The following is a 19381-nucleotide window of genomic DNA, read 5'->3' as shown; positions in this document are numbered from 1 at the left end:
GGTTTTCTATCTAGGCAACGTTGGTGTCTGCAATAGCATACATGAAAGCGTGATGCAATTTCTGTGGCTACATTTGTTCCACGTCATGCACAGTAAGAATGTTTCTAACACCAAATACAATGTCAACAATTAGCGATCACGCCTTCTCCTCAGTTAACCCACTGAAACCCTTGCTGTTAACAGTTCTTTAATGCGTGCTTTACGAGCACCTATATATTGTGTCGGTTCTTTCAGTTTTATTCATTAGGTTTTCAAAGGCATAAGTACAACACCAGAGGTGCGAACGCAAGATGTGTGGTTATCTGAAGAACTCATTTCCATGGCAGCGGGGCCAAGCGATTTAGCGTTTTTATAGTACCAGGAAAGGAGAAGCGGCACTTCGCCTTTGCCGCGCAGGCATAAGGAGACGTGCGGCAGACGCCATAGTCGGCAGGATTCAAACCTGCGCGGGGAGTCCCCAACGGATTTCGAGTCCATCGCCTTAACCACTCGGCCACGACTACAGCGAGTTCGCCATCGCCGCATTCCTCCTTTAATCTAACACGGAGTGCGACGTGGCTGCGGAAACCTTTTCAAAGTCGCTCTCCGTTAAAAAAAAATAAATACCTTTGACAAAATACGTGCCGGCAGACAGACACGCCTCAGAGGGTTTAAGGCTGGCTTCACGTTCAAATGATAAAGTCTCCCCGTCCGGATGTCAAAATGCAGTTTTGGCAGACAAAAAAAACAGCAACAAACCACAAATGTGGATAAGGATTTTACAAGCTGCACCACACTGCACTTTCAAAAGCATTTACATTCCTGTTAGACACAGGAATTGCCTTTGATTTGCGTGCTTACAAACGCCATGGAAAACGAAACAAAACTAAAGCCCTCAGCTCTTGCACTTGATTATAATGCCATTACGTGTCGAAGCAGGAATTTACGTCATCCTACCACTGCAACACGGGAAATAGAGGGAAATTAGCACACGCTACGAATCGTCTCAATCACTCCCTAGAGTCGTAAGGCGCATTGAAGGGTGCACCCCCATCATTAATCGTTGTGCCTCTGTGAAAGGAAAGCTCTTGAGCAGTCTTTGAAACAGCTCGGATGAAACACTTGATTGCTTCCATGTGCATCTGGAGTCCATTTCTTATTTTCACTTCACGCCGCCCAAAGCATTTCTAAAACAGGAGATTCGCATTTGGGAATGCGCCCTGCCCTACAAATAAAACAGGTCTACGGGTCTGAAACCTGCTCCACGGAAAACAGCTCTGTTGCGCATTTGATCAAAGGGAGAGTCGCTGTTCTTACTTTTTGATGACATAACACCCAAAGGGGCTTCTTTGGAGCTGTATTCCAACCAGCATCCTAAAGTTTCTTGGCGGTATCCTTTACAGTCCTCTGTTCGGTCGACAAGGACAGAAGGGGGCAGCTTTCCTCACACATACAGTGCAATGTACTGTACTGTTCCCGTTCATTGAATTCGCAGTTCTGCATCAGACCTCTAACTCGTTACATTAGCTTGGATTTAAGCCACGAAGCAGGCTTCTACTGTATAAACGTCTAGAGGAATCACAAACTATTTGAGAGGCCATCATCCCAGGGGGAACTGACAAAGTCTATCCCTAAACACCTAGTGCAGTCTCTCGAGAGACTGTCAAAAATCGCTTTCTCCGTTTGCGTTGCAAGTAAGTGAAAACGCGGTATCAACCCAGAGCCACTTGGCAGCACGGGCATGTAAATACTGTTACTGTCACTGCTCGATACCGACGTTAGGCTACTATACCATGTTCAGCCACCGCTAGAAAATGTACGGCTCTAGTACCGGAGCAAAGAACAGGAGGGCCAACACCGAACGGGCACAAGTGTCAGACAAGGAGAGCGACAAGGATGGGACTCGACCCCATGTGTGCAGAGCACAATGGATTAGCAGTCCATCGCCTTAACCACTCGGCCACCTCGTCAACAAAACTGGGCTGTCCTGACATGGGTTGGCGCACTCCAGTTGATCTTTTTCTTTTTTTTCCCTCATACTCGAGGGTCATTTTCCTGTTCCACATGCGATTTCAACATTTTCCTTGGGAGATGTCAAGCCAGCAAGCCACTACTGTGGTTCAGTGGCCAGTGTGGAGTTCAGTGGCCCTGTTGTACACAGAAAGCACATTGAGCTCCTTGGACATGAAAAGTTCCAGATAAAAGCCATTTGTCATCCTTTCTCTTGGTGTCGATGTTGCTATTGTATGTAAAGGTGGCAACTTACTCAGCGAGCAGGCGGAGCACACACCGAATGCAGATGTGTCTGAGTGGTGTGTCCAAGTGGCTGCAAAAAGACAGCACTCCCAGGGCGCCGTGGCTTAGTTGGTTAAAGCGCCTGTTTAGTAAACAAGAGATCCTGGGTCTGAATCCCAGTGGTGCCTTTTTTTGTTCTGTGTTCTCGAACAGAACTGGTCATTATGGACAACCGCATACGTCTAGACTTAATTAAATGCAAGTATTCATTTCCTGTCTTGAACGACTTGTTTTTCTTAAAATGGATGCAACTTGCAAAATATGAAATACAAACCTCGCTAATCAGCGCTCGCGGCTGGCAAAAAAAAAAGAAGTCAGCAATGTTTTTTTCTTTAACCTTAAGCCTGCTAATGGAGAAGAACCTAGTCGCCATATCACATACATCCGTTTCAACGATAAGAAGGTAACAACTATCCTCACTCCAGTGTAAATCTCACGTTGAGGGCATATTTTTTTCCACTTTACCATGAGTCGGGCACAGCTGCACAGAGGCGAGAGCAGAGCAATGAGGTCACGGGGACAGGGGAGTCACACGCTGGCGGTTTGAACACGCGGAAGATCACTGAGGGATCCACAGTATGTGGACCCTCCGTGCGCCATCATTCCACACTCCAGACTCTGAATCCTGCCATCCGAGTTAAGATCTCGGCGGAACCTGAGGCGCAGTTCTTTCTTAAAACGTAATCTGGTGAGCATTTCTAGAATCGTACTTGTATAGATGCAGCCTTTAATGTGTTGCTAGGTTAAAATTTATGACTTCTTGAACTTCAGTAGGCAACTGCCCTCTTGATTTCGGATTTAATTTCTTTATTACAGGGGCGCTTTTATGATGACAGAGTCATGTTCAGGTACTTTGCTTGATGGAGGAAGCTCATTTCGGACTCTGTGATCTGCTCACCTGGAAAGGTCTGCTGTACTACTACAAGAGAGAAGTAGAGTCTGGAGGAAGGGACAATTTTATGATGCTTTGGAAGGTAATGTTTTTTTTTCTTTGAAATCGAAATGAATCAGAATATCAGTGCAAAAGACAAACTCTTGGTTTGGTTTAAAGAGATATGATTTTAAAACAGACAAAATGTAGAAAACAGGTGTTTCTCACTTTTGGAAAAGAATGGACCGGGGGTAATATTTTACTAGTTGCAGTGCTAAGCTCACTGGGTTACAGTCCTGCAATGTCACACCAGGGTCAGTGGTGCAATGGATAATGTGTCTGACTATGGATTAGGAGTTTGGAGGTTTGACTCCTGCCTGGCGCTGGTTGTTTTTAAACACATCAGCCTACTCCCTAAGTAGCCTGTGCTACTTACTGCATTGTAAGAGCGATTGTGAGCGGTTTTGTTTTCTCTCTTTGACCAGCCCAGCTGCGCCCCACCCGAAGGCAGGGAAGCACAAAAATTGTATGGAACTCATTCATGCTCCTCTCCATGGAAATCTTTAGTAAAAGGCAAAAGATTTGTACGAGATGAAGAGAAACCAGAGTGCGTGGCTGGACAGCTGCAGGAGCCCAGGCCGCCTTCAAGCCCTCTGCCCTGCCGGTCGTGGTTGGCAATGCACCTGGCCTTACAAACGAGCCAGTGGGGCCCGTTCAGCTCCGGGCTCATCGCCTGCGGCTCTCGGCTTACCTGGCAGGGGAGATACCTTGATCAGCCTGTAGTTGGTGTAGTTGGATTGTTTTCTTGTTTTCTGGAAGCAGTGTTTGTTTTGCAGTTTGAGATGGCAACCTTTGGATCCCGCAAGAATGCTGTACGTTTTGAGCTTTTGGATGACCTCTTCATGGATCGTATGCAGTTAGGCAGAAAAGTGTTACAGAAGGAACTTGGCTTTGAACCTCGGCACTTGGATTTCATCTTCGCTCTCCCAGGTCAGAAAGCATTTGAGGTTGTTTTTGCTACCTATTCTCTGTTTGAACAATGTGTGGATGTGTTTGAGGCAAAAAGAGGGAAAGTTCCTGCCCTTGAGAAGATCAACTTGCAGCCTCTGACACAGAGAGAGAGGAAAACGGTGCATGTTGTTATGTTCTCGGAACTGGCAAAGACGGAGGACATTCACACCTGGCTTAAGCAGTACTGCACAGTCCACCATGGAACTGAGGTTAGAGATGTTGATGGTATAAAAACAGGAGCAAGGAAATTCGAGGTTCGCTTGCTACCGGACAATGTAAATGGAGGCTTAAGGCACCTGCCCTCTACAATCCGGCTGGGCGCCTGCAATGGCTATGTTTTTTATGTGGGACAACCAAAGGTGCGTCGGCGCTGTGGTGCTGTGGGACACCTGGCATCGTCCTGCACTGTGAAATGCTGCAAGACCTGTGGCAAACAGGGACATTTAGCCTCTGACTGTTCAATGCTGCCAAAGTGCAATTTATGTGGCTCGGAAGGACACGTTTTTAAGAACTGCCCTCACGCCTACGCCAATAAACTCAAAATGAGAAAGGATGAGGCAGTGCTTGTTTCAGCCAAACCGGCCCGAAAAGCCAAAGCAAACAACAAGTCAAACAAAGAACCCTTGTTGAACAAAGAGTCTCAGCCTCCAGCCAGGATCAGTCCTGCTGTGGCTCCGGGGCCGGTGGAAGAGAAATCCACTACGCTCCCACAACCGCAGACTGCACCAGACAAGCACGAGGGTTTGAAAACCCCAGAGAACAGTGAGGACCCCTCCCCCACTCCTGCTCCTCAGAACGAGGGCCATTGTGGGGCCCCCACCGGTGGAGCGGGTCCAGCGACGATACCCAGGATTCAGCGGAGCTGCTTTTCTCAGACTCTGCAAGTGCTACAGATGCCCTCCTCTCCTCCATCCAGTCCGTCACGGAGGATCTGCAACAGCTGGTGGGTGAGGGGGAAGAGGAGACTGGTGCATCGGCTGCACCCCTTTCCCCTCAGTGCTCCCAGGAGCTGGACTTGAGGAAAAGGAAAAATGACTCTGTTTTCTCCCCGAGCGAGGAGGAAGGAGAGCATGGCGATAGGGACAGCTGGAACCCCTCCACCCCTCCTTCTACCCCCTTCCTTGAAATGGACTCCGTGAACGCTTTTACTGCTGCCACCCTGATGAAGGCTCATTCAGAGGATGGCTGGCAGGAAATTGGTAAGAAGAAAAAGAAAAAGAGAAGGTAACAGGTGAGACCGAAGAGAAATGTGTTTTGTAAAGACTGGTTCCACTTTCTTATGTAATATGGCTCTAAACATAATTTCTCTTAACACCAGAGGTATCAATGACAGAGTTAAATGCCAGTGTGTCTTTGATTACCTCCAGCAGAGAGAGGGAGATGTGTTGATGTTGCAGGAGTGTGCTTTAGCCTATCAAGAGAGGTATAAAAGCTTTGAAGATAGGTGGGATAAAGGGCCTTCTGTTTGGTCAGGGGACAATAACAACAGAGCCTCTGGCGTGGCCATTCTTTTCAAAGGATGGGCTTTCAAATTGAAAAGTATTCAGAGGGTCATAGATGGCAGGTTGCTGTGTGTGGATGTGGAATGGGGGACCGTTAACCTGCGGCTAATCAATGTGTATTGTCCTACTAACGTGGGAGGAAGGGTGGAGCTACTCAAGGCACTCTCTCCCCTATTGTTAAGTAGCACAGACGTGATAGTGGGAGGGGATTTTAATTGTATCTTAGAGCACACAGACAGGCAGTCTAGCTCTCCGATAAAATTGGATTCCAGCTCACTGGCCCTGCAAAACTTAGTTCAAGACTTTAAACTCTCAGACACATATAGATGTATATATCCCACAACAGCAGGATATAAATGGTCAGGGAGGAATAGCAGCTCCAGAATTGACTATTGCTTTGTCTCAGAGAGAGTGAAAGTTGTTGGGGTCACTCTTCAGCCTGTCTTCTTCTCAGATCATCAGGCTTTAGGGTGTAGAGTGGAACTCAAGGGCGGGACTGTCTTTGGCCCAGGCCTCTGGAAACTCAACACTAAGCTGCTAGAGAACGAGGGGGTAGTATCCCGCTACAAGGAGAAACTATCACAGTGGCTGTCCTTGCAGTGTCTGTACGGGTCAGTAGGAGAGTGGTGGGAGGAGGTGAAGATGAGGACAAAGGCCTTTTTCATGGCTGAGGGAAGGAAGGCTGCTGCCAGACGGAGAGGAGTGCTAGCCAGGAAACAGAGGCAGCTGCAGCGTCTCTACACGATGCTGCACAGTGGCTTCGCTGTGCTCGAGGATATCACCCTTTTAAAAAAGGACATCCGGAGCATAGCCGAAGAAAGTAGTCGAGGAGTGCTGTTAAGAAGCAGAGTGCAGTTCTTGGAAGAAAATGAGAAGTGTACTCGCTTCTTTTTCAGGAAAGTGGTAGGCTCCAAGTCTGTCATGGAAAGTGTAGTTGATGAGGAGGGACGAGAGAGAACAGAGCCGAGTGCTATCCTCTCCTGCACCGAGGCCTTCTACTCAAGACTGTACAGCTCTACAGAGGTAAAGGATGAAGAAATTCATTTTTTTACCTCAAAGCTAGAAAACGTTTTGAGTGAAGAAGATAGGGAAGTACTTGAGAGGGATTTGACAATAGAAGAGCTGAGACAGGCTATGGAGAGCTTACAGAAGAGGAAAACTCCGGGTGCTGACGGGCTCCCTAAAGAATTTTATTGCACCTTTTGGGATCTGCTTCAGGATCCGCTACTGCTCCTATTCGAGCGAAGCTATAAGACAGAATTGCTGCCTGACTCCTTAAGAGAAGGCACTATCTCTCTCTTGTTTAAGAAAGGAGCAAAGAATGACATAAAGAACTGGAGACCCCTCAGCCTGTTAGGCGTGGACACTAAGATCCTGTCCAAAGCCCTTTTCCTGCGCCTACAAAATGTAGTGGCCTCACTGGTAGGGAAAGAACAGACTTGTGGGATAGCAGGACGCCTGATGAGCGACAACCTGGCCTTGTTGAGGGATGTCTGTCTGTACTCAGAGGATCGCTCCCTCCCTCTGTGCATTTTAGGTGTAGACCTAGAAAAGGCCTTTGACCGCCTAAACCGGCAGTACTTAACATTGGTACTTGAGCACATGAATTTTTGCCCCATCATGAGAAAGTGGATTAACCTGCTGTACACAGGTAGCAACAGCAGAGTTATGGTTAATGGCAATAGATCACACCCCTTTGAAGTCTGTTCAGAGGTGAGGCAGGCCTGCCCATTATCCCCCTTGTTATTCGTTTTGGCTATGGAGCCCTTAGCCTGTGCCTTGCGCCAGGATCAGGCCATTAATGGGATACCAGTGCCTGGAAGTGGGGGAGGAGAGGTAAAGACATCTCTATACATGGATGACCCTGCTCCTCTCTGACAATGCCTCAATTAGCAGAGCTCTGCAGTGCTGTGATCGTTTCTCTTTGGCTTCATCCGCAAAAATTAACAAATCTAAGAGTGAGATTTTTTATCAGAACTGGAGGGAGCCAAAAGAAGGACATGATCTCAGGCTGCAAGAGAAGAGAATTAATTTACAGGTGCCATTCCCCGGCATTGTGGCCATTGTCGGTGCTCACACGCGATAAGATAAGGCGGAGGAGAGTGGGGCATGCCCAGCGGCAGACATTCAAGGAGGGGGCAGTGCGAGGTGAGGTGAGGTGAGGTGCGACACCCCGGAGCCCCGACGCAGCTAATGCGGAGCACTTGTTGGACTGGCATCGAAAGGACGTGTGCGCACGGAGCGAGCCTTCCCTGCGGCGGAGCGCGGGAACTTTCTCCCCCCCTCCCGCTGCAGGAGTTGTGTGCGCTGCAGCGGTGCCGAGAGAAAAGCACAGAAGGCAGCAGGCTCTGGAGAGCAGGTAAGAGATGGAGCCTTGTGGGCAGGCGAGCAGGCCCGTTTTTTGGAAATTGCTGAAAAGGTTTGTTCGGTGTGTGGCAGGCGCACGTCGCGAGCTTGCGTGGCGATCTGCCGGTCTGGAGTTATGCAAATGAGGCCGAATTGCATCCCGGGACATGCTGCGAATGCGCAACGGTGACTGCAGATGTGTAGGAAACGGTGCGCTCGTTTTCTTGTTTTGCCCACACTTTTGAGTGTTAGTGTGGCGTGTGAGTGTGCGAAAGAGTGGGCCCAGCAGGAGGCGGTGGCGTGCAGGGCGAGGAGGTGGCCTAGGCTGCGCAATTTGTGCTGTGGGTGCGGGCCTCTTGCAACTTGGTTTATTTGGTTTATTTATGGTTCGCATAAATAAAACCGGAAAAGAGGAATTTATTCTGCTTCCTGTGCGTGCAGTAGTTACAAAGTTGAACGTCTTTACACGATCTGCTGCAGTTTTCAGTGGGTGGGCTTTGTCAGATGGCTTGGAAAAACGCACTGTGTTTCGGCTCGGGAAACATCATGAGCAGTGTCCTGCATGTTTTCTGTGTATAGCTGTCTTTTAACGCATACAGAATTCATTCGAAATCATTGATTTCTCCAATTAACAAGGGTCGCTTTTTGAACCTGCCAGAAGCATTCTTTCAATGTAACAGATTTACTCCGGGGAAAGGCAGCATGACATTGAGAGTAGCTCAAGCTTTCAGCACCCGTATCGGACTGCGTGTATGCAGACACCGCTCAGAATCCCCTGTAAGATTCTCCTTCAATTCTGTTTTGCATTCCGTTTTTCAAAAGGCTGCGCTTTGCTAGTCACAATCCAAGGCTCATGACAGCATTTGAAACCAATCGCCACTGCGTTGGCCGGGAATCGAACCCGGGTTAACTGCTTGGAAGGTAGCTATGCTCACCACTATATCACCAACGCACGCCGACAGGTGCCCTGCAGGACACCACCAGAGAATGCTCACGATTTCGGAAGCTGTCTCCGGGACGTGGTGATTCCACACATCCTGAATAAATCATGATATTGTTAGTTGCTGTAGCTAGACGTTCAACTGAGTTTCATGGCCAGATGGACTGTTTCCTCCAGCGGTATAGTATTGCAGTGAGACAGCACGATGCCTGCAAGACTGTCACGCTAAACGCCACAGATTGTGTTTGTGTTGGACAGTTGGACCCTACAGTTGGACCCTCGTCGACAACCTGAATAGCTTATTCAGAAGCAGTGCTGGACCGGGAACGAACCAGCTTCTTCCCAGGCACAAGAGTGACTTGTGAGGACTGCGCGCCGCAGTCAGATTCCTCCGCCCGTCCTACTCCGAGCTGCACCTTGACTGGTTGGCCGGTAGCCAGAGGACGCCGGGACAACGCCCATTGGACAACCGCTGGAACAGAGGCTGCAACAGAGCCTGTCAGCTGGTTTGGTGTTCGTGCCGGGAAATTCCAAATCCATACACAGTGGATAAGTAAACCCCATGTTCTACATTGCGTCTCGAGAATTTAATTGTACCTCAACACAAGTTGTTATCAATTTAATTCATGAGTAATGTATTTACTTCCGAGTTTAGAGTAACAGTGGGTAATAACACTGATTAGCGATTTGGTAACCGAACGATATATATTGACATATATTCTCTGTTGTGTATCTCTTTGTGTTTGCATCTCTTCGGGATTATATACCTTGTATATTGATAACCCTCACAGTAAGGTCTGCCACTCGTATCCAGGCAGACTAGTATATGTTTGGTGCACAATTTATATTAATAAATGTATCTAGTGTATTGAACCCCTGTGTGTGCGTTGTTAGTTGTTCTGACGATTGATTTTCTAAAAGCCCCAACGAACAACCTTGTGATTACTGCTACAATTAATAATTGTCTCAGTAAACCCATCAAACCATTACATTTAATGGCGTCCCTGGGTGGGTGAGTTTAGAATGAAATGAGAATCAGTCGCACAGAATAACTGAAGTTCAGCACAGCACCGCGGCTTCTATACGCGAATACCGGGTGTGCTGATAACTGCGTAAAGAAATCCCCCTGTTTTCTAGCGTTTAGTGTAACGTGTGCTGATTGGAAATCCATCTGCTCGGGTGTCTAGATTCCATACTGTATTTTGGAAAAAGAAAAAAAAAAGTAATACTCTTAAAGTTTCTCTGACGTAATGACAATGGCTGCTAAAATGTCTGAAGTGGAGTCGCTTATAAGTACTATTTCTAGCGACGACAATCCTGGTTACTGGAGTGGTATCGAAAAGTTGAACTTTGATGATATTGAGAAGCTGCAAGTAGATTTAGTAGCTAAGGTAGCGAACCAGCTTAACACAGGAGTGTCTGTGAACGCAGTTCTGGTCCTATCGAGTTTCACCTTAAATCTAGCTAAACAGCTGGAACTGTCTTTGTCCGAGCTGACAAAGTTTCAAAAGCTTCAGGGAACGCTAGAAAGATATAAGGTGGAGCGAGTCGAGTTGTTGGATATAATCAGAGAAAAGAGAGTGAAAAATGAGGAAAGTGAAGACTGACTCAGGGAAGTTTTAGGTAAATTAGATGACTTGTCTGCTAGAGAAACTGCGGCTGAGGTAGCTAGGAGAGACCTGGAAGGGAGCTCGAAAGAAAAAGAAAAAGAAATTGAGAGTTTAAATGAGCTCAGCCAGGAAAGGCAAAAGGAGTCAGATGCTGCCGTACTGGAAGCAAAATAGACTAGATCCCACTTGCATGCCAGCCCACCTAGCAGCCCGGAGCGCTCACCCAGCGCGCCGGGAGGAGGTTTCTCCCGGCCAGGGTCTGTGGTCGGATCGGCATGGGGGAGATCGCCGAGTCCTGCGCGAAACGCAAGGGCGAGTCAGTTCAGGCATAGACCCCCTGCTCCTGATCACGGCCGTCTCCCTGCCCGCGGAGAAACCGTAAAAATTAACCTCCACTCCCTGAGGCAGTTAGCCAAAGATGTAGAAAGGTTTGACCCGTCAGTGTCAGGGAATAATGTGGAGACCTACATCGATGAGCTGAGATATACTTTGCAGTTTATGCCCGAAGCGTCCGAACAGGAAAAGGCTATGTAAGTAAGGAAAACTACCAGCCGAGCGATCCACGAGTGGATGTCTAGACAAGGACCGGAAGTCTGTAATAGCTTTGAGGAGCTGTGTCAGGCAATGATCGGAGAATTTTCGGCTTTTATCGATCCCATAGCTGCCGTGGCTGCTGTGCACCATATTAAGCACGAAAAAGCTGAAGCCCCTCGCGACTATTATCAGAGGCTTAGGCGCACTTATTTTGCAGGGCGGAATGAAGAGGGTTGCGAAGAGAACGTGAATTTCAAAGGTTTATTCATTGCTAATCTGCATCCCTCAGTCAGGAAAATGATTGTGATGCACACACAGCGATGAAAATGGCTGACATTAGAAGGTTGGCTCAAAAAGCCTGGGGAGCTGAAGTCTCTGCTTCCTCAGAGCGAAAACCTGCTAAAACGGCCGTGTTCGCCACTAAAGCCAGCAGGGTTGACGACTCGCCTCAGCTCGAGGCAGCTGAGGTTCCTGAGCTCGCTAAGCCCCGGCACAAAATAGGCAGGCAGGACCGCACTAAGCGTCAGAGCCGCCGTGAGCGCTACGGGGAAGGCAAGGGCTCAGGCAGAGTCTATCATAAGACTGGACGAAGGGAGTCGACTGCAGCCCGCCTGGCCAGGCTTGAACAAGCCCTGCCTGAGAGATCAGGACAGGGTAAACCTTCCGCACCGAATGCCAGAAGTGTGAATGAGCTTAGGGGGACCACGCCCCTTCTCACTGGAGGAGGCGGGGATCCGTCCCAAGCCCCTCCCTCAGTCTATCTGATTGGGTGGGAGGGTTCCTGCCTGGAAGAAGGCTGTGACTCTGAGATGGGCGCTGACCCCGCCCCTGAAGTCAAAGAAAAGGCAGGCTTCCAACAATTCTTAGGGAATCTCAGCCAGAAAGGCAAAGCAAGGCGTATTTATATCAAGGTTTTTCTTGAAAACGTCTTAGATAGAGAAGCACTGATTGACACTGGGGCTGAAATTAGTTTGATGTCAGCCGATCTACTCAGCGAGCTCAAACGAGTAGCGAAAGGAAAAGGCATCAGACTTAAGGTAGAACCGTGTAAGATAGATATTTCCAGCTATACCCAGGATCATGCCAGGATCACACACCGAGTGTGGGTGGCACTTAGGTTCGGGCCAATGAACATGGTGCATCCTGTTTACATCTCTAGGTTAAAAAGAGAGCCACTACTCATTGGCCAAGACCTGCTTGACAGGCTGGAGCCTCTGGTGGACTGCCAGCGTGGAAAATTGTGGGCTCAGGTCAAAAACCCTAAGCCTGTTGCACAGCAAAAAGGGGGATTCAGTGGTTATGCTGTGATCACACAGTGCCCACTGAACACTATAGCTGAGTTGGAGGTTCCTCCTGGTTCCTCTGGACGAGAATAAATGTCTCTTCTTGCTTTCCAAAACTACAGGGAAGTCCTGCCCAGGCCAGCACTCCCACGGTCTCCCAACTACAGGAGCAGTGCTCCGAGCAGCTGCTTGACCCGCCAGGTAAAGCACACCCCCTTTTCATCCCTGAAGAAGAGTGGATCTCCCTGTCCGGTAATGAATGGGAGTCCTTTCTGTGCACCCTGGTACCTCAGGGGGTCCAGGACTACCACCCCATGGTGGTGGGAGGGGGTCCAGGTGGCAGAAGTGCAGGTTGATGATGTAATTCTTAGCCTCAGCTCTGAGAAGTCCATAATCAGTGAAGGTCTGTTCGAGGACCTGTCGCGAAGCTGTCAGGTGACCCTGGTGACGCAGTCACAGGTTCTGTGGTGGGCACCCCCACCTCATAGGTCCATTTGGAGCAAAGGAAGCTGTGTAGCTTCCATCTCCATCGGAAAAAGGAAGTTTGCTCACTACTTCCAGGTAGCACCTCAGCTGACCCATTCGGTCTGCATTGGTGCAGACCTATTGGTTCGACTGGGCGCCCAGCTGGACACAGTAAACAGTGTGCTGTGGAAACGGGTGGACCCAGATGCCCACTCTCTAAGCGGTGACCCCGAGAACATTCGGTCAGGTCAGACGATTCCTCAGGCCTGCCAGGTAGTAAACGAATCGGACCTGATCGTTCCTGCGTCAACAGCAGGGTTTCCGGTACGCCTTGTCCTAAAGAAGGGACAGAGAATGGACGCTGAGATGGTTTTCTTCCAACCATCAGCTCAGTTTATCAGACTGAACCTAGCAGTCTGTTGTACCCCCAAACTGGAACGGAATGGCCGAGCCACCTGCCTGTTGGTGCAGAACATAGCAAAACAAGATGTCAAAATCCCTGCTCGCACTGACATGGGACTGGAATTGACAATAGTTTCTATGATTTCGAACTGGCCATCCCAGTACTGGGGCAGCTCCCTGGTCCCTTGGCTTCATAAAAGCGCCACTGTAATAAAGAAATTAAATCCAAAATCAAGAGGGCAGTTGCCTACTGAAATACAAGAAGTCATCAATTTTAACCTAGCAACACATTAAAGGCTGCATCTATACAAGTACAATTCTAGAAATGCTCACCAGATTACGTTTTAAGAAGGAACTGCGCTTCAGGTTCTGCCGAGATCTTAACTCGGATGGCAGGTTTCAGAGTCCGGAGTGCGGACTGATTGCGCACGGAGGGTCCATATACTGTGGATCCCTCAGTGATCTTCCGCGTGTTCAAACAGCCAGCGTGTGACTCCCCTGTCCCCGTGACCTCATTGCTCTGCTCTCTCCTCTGTGCAGCCGAGCCCGATTCACGGTAAAGTGAAAAAAAATATGCCCTCAACGTGAGATTTACTCTGGAGCGAGGATAGATGTTACCTTTTTATCATTGAACAGGATGTATGTGATGTGGCGACTAGGTTCAATTTTGTATCCTCTTTAAAAGATTAAGGACTGGGGTGAGCGTGATTTACCACCCTTTCAGCTAAGAACCCGACGTGCGCACCGTTTAAGCTGCATAGACTCGGTCGTTTAACTCTTCTCCATTAGCAGGGTTAAGGTTAAAGAAAAAAAACATTGCTGACTTCTTTTTTTTTGCCAGCTGCTAGCGCTGATTAGCAAGGTTTGTATTTCATGTTTTGCAAGTTGCATCCATTTTAAGAAAAACAAGTCGTGTTAAAGACAGGAAATGAATACTTGCATTTAATTAAGTCTAGCCGTAGGCGGTTATCCACTGGGATTCAGACCCAGGGCCTCCTGTTTACTAGACAGGCGCTTTAACCAACTAAGCCACAGCGCCCCGGGAGTGCTGTCCTTTTGCAGCCACTTGGACACACCACTCAGACACATCTGCATTCGGTGTGTGCTCCGCCTGCTCGCTGAGCAAGTTGCCACCTTTACATACAATAGCAACATCGACACCAAGAGAAAGGATGACAAATGGCTTTTATCTGGAACTTTTCATGTCCAAGGAGCTCAATGTGCTTTCTGTGTACAACAGGGCCACTGAACTCCACGCTGGCCACTGAACCACAGCAGTGGCTTGCTGGCTTGACATCTCCCAAGGAAAATGTTGAAATCGCATGTGGAACAGGAAAATGACCCTCGAGTACGAGGGAAAAAAAAGAAAAAGATCATCTGGAGCGCGCCAACCCAGTTGGGACAGCCCAGTTTTGTTAACGAGGTGGCCGAGTGGTTAAGGCTATGGATTGCTAATCCATTGTGCTTTGCACGCATGGGTTCAAATCCCATCCTCGTTGGTTTCCATGTCTGTTTCCATTCTGTTTTTGATCCCTATTGCTCAATGCACAGTGAAAGCATTGCATACATGTGTCTGACAATGAGAAATGGGCCCCTGAGACAGTCATTTGCCTGTTTCACAAATGATCGTATTTTACTAGAGATTCTGTTTGGGATTCAGATGTGCATTCGGACAGCAATCCCTTTCAAGAAATGATACGTTCTGGATGAGGTCAAAGGTGCATCATTTGGACACTTTGTGGGCTTGAAATACAAAGAAAATCATGTTCTATGGTACAAGATAAATACAAAACTTAAGCTTTTATTATAATTAGATTTGTTTATAAAGCATAAGCAATCATTTATTACATTAATATATGTAAAAATAACATTTTAGCATCATACGTTTAGTATATTTAGTCCCTAATGCTGAAAGAAATGATCATAGAACATGACTTCTAACCTTACCTGCGGTGTTTTTGATCCCTATTGCTCAATGCACAGTGAAAGCATTGCATACATGTGTCTGACAATGAGAAATGGGCCCCTGAGACAGTCATTTGCCTGTTTCACAAATGATCGTATTTTACTAGAGATTCTGTTTGGGATTCAGATGTGCATTCGGACAGCAATCCCTTTCAAGAAATGATACGTTCTGGATGAGGTCAAAGGTGCTGGAACACTGTATTTAGGATGTGTTTGCAGTTATTCTGTGTTTCTAGCTTCAACCCAGTGATATATATATATATGCTCACTGCTTTTTTGGTACATGCCCAGGGCAATAATCATTATGAGGATTTATTTCCATATGTGCTAGAGGTAGTGTTGTGAAATTCTTCAACACACTGGATCGCAGGTTTAAACCTGCACTCTTACTCCTTAAATACCAACAAATGCAGATATGTAGCAATCATATTGTAGCTGACACTCATTTGCCTGTTTCACAAATGATCATATTTTACTAGAGATTCTGTTTGGGATACGGATGTGCATTCTGACAACAATCTCTTTCAAAAAATGATTTTACCTTATCGCAGCTTTGCCCCTCTTGCCTCTTTGGAAAATATCTCCATCTTGTGGTCGTTGTTGGTAATGTCTAGACAATATCTCCATCTTGTGGTCGTTGTTGGTAATGTCTAGACAATATCTCCATCATGTGGTCGTTGTTGGTAATGTCTTCTTATGCCCTTTTTTTATTTCAATTCTTTATTAGTTGATTCTAGAATCTCTACAATAGAGCTGAAAATATCAGTTTTGTAGCAGACAATATGACATTAGTTATAGTCCAATTAAGACTTTATTACCCTGTTTGTAACATAACAAATTAAAATTGATTAAAACTAAGTTTGGAACACCAGGGAACATAAAAAATGATTTTTAGGAAAACCATGAGGTTCTCTGTGTCCGATGCCTGCAAGGGGAGAAAGCTAGAATCCTTTGCTTTTTCAAAATTTGAAAATAAACATCATATAACAACAGCTTTCATTCCTAGGAGTGAAAAATAACCATTTTTGAAGACATATTAGTTTCTAAAACACTACAATAAAGTTAAAAACATCCGTTTTATATTACTTTTAGTATTTTTAGTGAAATTAGTCATTTATTGCACTATTTTTAATATAATCTCTAATTAAAAGTGAATAGAATTAAGTTTGGAGCAACAAGGAACACAAAAAAAAAGATTTTAAGGAAAAAAATGATGTCTTCTGTGCCAGGTGCCTGCAAGGGGAGAAAGCTAGAATCCTACCCAGGCTCCTGGAGCTCTGTCCTGGCTAAAGGAGGGTGAATCCATCCCCTTCAAAGCTCCATAAAAAAATGATCATTTAAAATTTGAAAAAAAAAACATCATATAACAACAGTTTTCATTCATAGGAGTGAAAAACAACCATTTTTGAAGACATATTAGTTTCTAAAACACTACAATAAAGTTGAAAACATCCGTTTTATATTACATTAATTTTTGTGAAATTAGTCATTTATTGCACTATTTTTAATAAAATCTCTAATTAAAAGTGATTAAAATTAAGTTTGGAACAACAAGGAACACAAAAAAAAAGATTTTAAGGAAAAAAATATTGTCTTCTGTGCCAGGTGCCTGCAAGGGGAGAAAGCTAGAATCCTACGCAGGCTCCTGGAGCTCTGTCCTGGCTAAGGGAGGGTGAATCCATCCCCTTCAAAGCTCCATGAAAAAATGATATTTTTAAATTTGAAAAAAAAACATTATAGAACAACATCTCTTGGTCAACAGAGTGCAAAAATCCAACTTTGAAGAAAATCCATTGACTGATCCCCGAATCCTGACGTTTCTTTGCATGATATCGGGCTTGCAACCACTTTCTAGAAAATTATGAAAAATGCCAAAAATGAAAAAAAAGTTATCAATTCTAGAGCCTAAGAGGAAAACAAGACAAATGTATATCTCCAAATAATTTTATGTGCTTCAGAAGAGCCCAGGAAAGTTTTTTGCATACATGAAACCACGCCCGTTTGCACGTAAGCAGACATGGTTGCACACACGACTGCATGAAAGCACGCGTGCATGCGAAGTCATCCTGTTGAGCATTTGAAAAGCCGCACCACGCCGCACTTGAAATAGCTCTTACCTTAGTGGTAGACGCAGGAATCGCCTTTTTATTTACGCTCTTACCAACGCGATGGAAAGCAAAACAAAGCAAAGCAGAGCAAAACAAAACGAACAAACGAAAACCCTCACGTCCCGCACTTGCATATAACGCCGTTACGTGCCCAAGCGGTATTGTACGTCATCCTAGCACTGCACCCCGGGGCGTACGGTATATGGGAACGAGCACACGCCATGAATCGTCTCGAATCAGTCTCTACAGCTGTAAGGTGCCTTGAAGCGTGCACCCCCAACATTCTTCTTTGCGCATCTGTGAAAGGTAAACTCTTGAGCAAACTCTGAACCAGCTCTAAGGAAACTAATCCGATTAGACGTTACTTTGACTCATCTTTTTACTCTCAGTGCTGGTTTGCTCAAACTCCAGCTAGGGTTAGTGTTAGCATTCCCACGCTACTTAGACACTTTGTTTACGCTCAGTGCTGGATTTTGGGAACTTCAGGACGAGTGGGAATTTTCTCCTATCTGTCAATTCTGTTTTGTTTTGGAAACTCTTGGCTGCCTATATTGTACAGTGCAGCGTGAAGGAAACATTTTCCAAAACTGTGTCAGCTCAAAAGTTGTAAGAAAACCTCTCCAGCTGCTTTAACTCTCTTCATTTTTGTCATTTAATGTGACACTCGATGTATAACTGGAGCCTCACATATGCAAATGGTGAGGCTCCAGTTCGACACCACTTTACAGTATATGACAAAAGCATGGCAGACTGTGCCGGACCGGCAGATAACTTCCGCTTATTTTTACCATATTAAACATTGGAAATCCAACCACTTTCATTTGTGACACTTGATTTTGGCTCCACCTAAGACACTCTTAAATCTTCAAACACTTTTCTCTTCTCCCGCAACACTCTTGTCTGTCGGCACTATGTGGCAGTGTTGCATGACAACCCATCTCACCACGGAAAGGAACCTAACAGCTTTGGTAAGAAAGGAGAAAAGGACCTGGCCTGTACGATTAGGCGTTATTAGCACCACGCTCTAACCAACTGAGCTAACCGGCCTCACGACAGTGCTCCTCTCTGTGCTGCAAAAAATCAAACTCAGGGAATTTCTTTTGTCCTCCTTTGAATAGAAAGCCGTGTAATTCAGTGTTTGGGCTTTCTCGTGCAGTTTTTATGGTTCTTGTAACCCAAATCCTACACTGGCCTGAAGTGCCCCCCCATTTCACAGCATTTTTCAGCTGATTTAAAATGTACCTAAAGGAGAAGCATTATTGAAGACCATCAATTACCAAGAGCTTTTGTCAAAGGTTTTGGTGGTCATTTTGAATGACCACAGAGCGCTGTGACCTCGGTTTTACATCTCATCCAAAAGACAGCGCCCTTTTACAACACAGCATCTCCGTCACTATACTGGGGCATTGGGACCCGCACAGACCTCAGGGTGAGCGCCCCACCGCCGGCACCATTAACACCGCTTCCAGCTGGAAGCTTTGTTTTTCCCTGTAGCTCACCCTCATCCGGGTACTGACCTGGCTCACACCTGCTTAGCTTCAGTGGGTTTTTTGAGTTGCGAGTTGCAAGGGGATGCAAGTGATGGAGCCGCTCGCTGCAAAAGCCACTGCATTGGCCGGGAATCGAACCCGAGCCTCCCGCGTGGCAGGCGAGAATTCTACCACTGAACCACCAATGCTCAGTGCCTGGGTCTTCAAAAAAGACGCTTTTTTGGTGCTCTGTGCAAAACGCGTCGACATCTGCTTCCAGCTGCAAAATGCCATTCGCGGACGCTGAAGAACTTATTTCCAAGGCAGCGGGTACAAGCGATTGGGCGTTTTAAAACCACCAGGAACAGCAAAGAGGCGCGCTTCTTTGCTTGCGCCGAAACACACCGACTGGAGGCGGATAACGTAGTCGGCAGGATTACGAACCTGCGCGGGGAGACCCCAATGGATTTCTAGTCCATCGCCTTAACCACTCGGCCACGACTACAGCAAGCCCCACTGCCGCTGCGTTCTTGCTACAATCTTACCTGGATCGCGAGGCGCCGGCGGAAGCCTATTTCAAAGTCGTTCTCCGTTTCAAAAA

General features: G+C 46.7%; 6 non-coding genes across 6 annotated transcripts; 1 reads left to right on the top strand and 5 right to left on the bottom strand.

The window, feature by feature from the left end:
- Positions 1–421: 421 nt before the first annotated feature.
- On the bottom strand, positions 422–503 carry trnas-cga (transfer RNA serine (anticodon CGA)). The gene has a single exon. It is a non-coding gene; the product is annotated as a tRNA-Ser (tRNA).
- Positions 504–3639: 3136 nt separating this feature from the next.
- On the bottom strand, positions 3640–3756 carry LOC148633061 (U5 spliceosomal RNA). The gene has a single exon (XR_015934147.1). It is a non-coding gene; the product is annotated as a U5 spliceosomal RNA (small nuclear RNA).
- A 5128-nt stretch (positions 3757–8884) lies between these two features.
- trnag-ucc (transfer RNA glycine (anticodon UCC)) lies at positions 8885–8956 on the bottom strand. The gene has a single exon. It is a non-coding gene; the product is annotated as a tRNA-Gly (tRNA).
- Positions 8957–14655: 5699 nt separating this feature from the next.
- On the top strand, positions 14656–14737 carry trnas-gcu (transfer RNA serine (anticodon GCU)). Its single transcript has one exon. It is a non-coding gene; the product is annotated as a tRNA-Ser (tRNA).
- Positions 14738–18918: 4181 nt separating this feature from the next.
- On the bottom strand, positions 18919–18989 carry trnag-gcc (transfer RNA glycine (anticodon GCC)). Its single transcript has one exon. It is a non-coding gene; the product is annotated as a tRNA-Gly (tRNA).
- Positions 18990–19202: 213 nt separating this feature from the next.
- Positions 19203–19285, bottom strand: trnas-aga (transfer RNA serine (anticodon AGA)). Its single transcript has one exon. It is a non-coding gene; the product is annotated as a tRNA-Ser (tRNA).
- Positions 19286–19381: the final 96 nt, after the last annotated feature.

This window comes from Lepisosteus platostomus, unplaced genomic scaffold (assembly GCF_059453375.1).
Source record: "Lepisosteus platostomus isolate fLepPlt1 unplaced genomic scaffold, fLepPlt1.hap1 Scaffold_54_H1, whole genome shotgun sequence".
NCBI lineage: Eukaryota > Metazoa > Chordata > Actinopteri > Semionotiformes > Lepisosteidae > Lepisosteus > Lepisosteus platostomus.
This window is presented reverse-complemented; position numbering and strand designations above follow the sequence as displayed.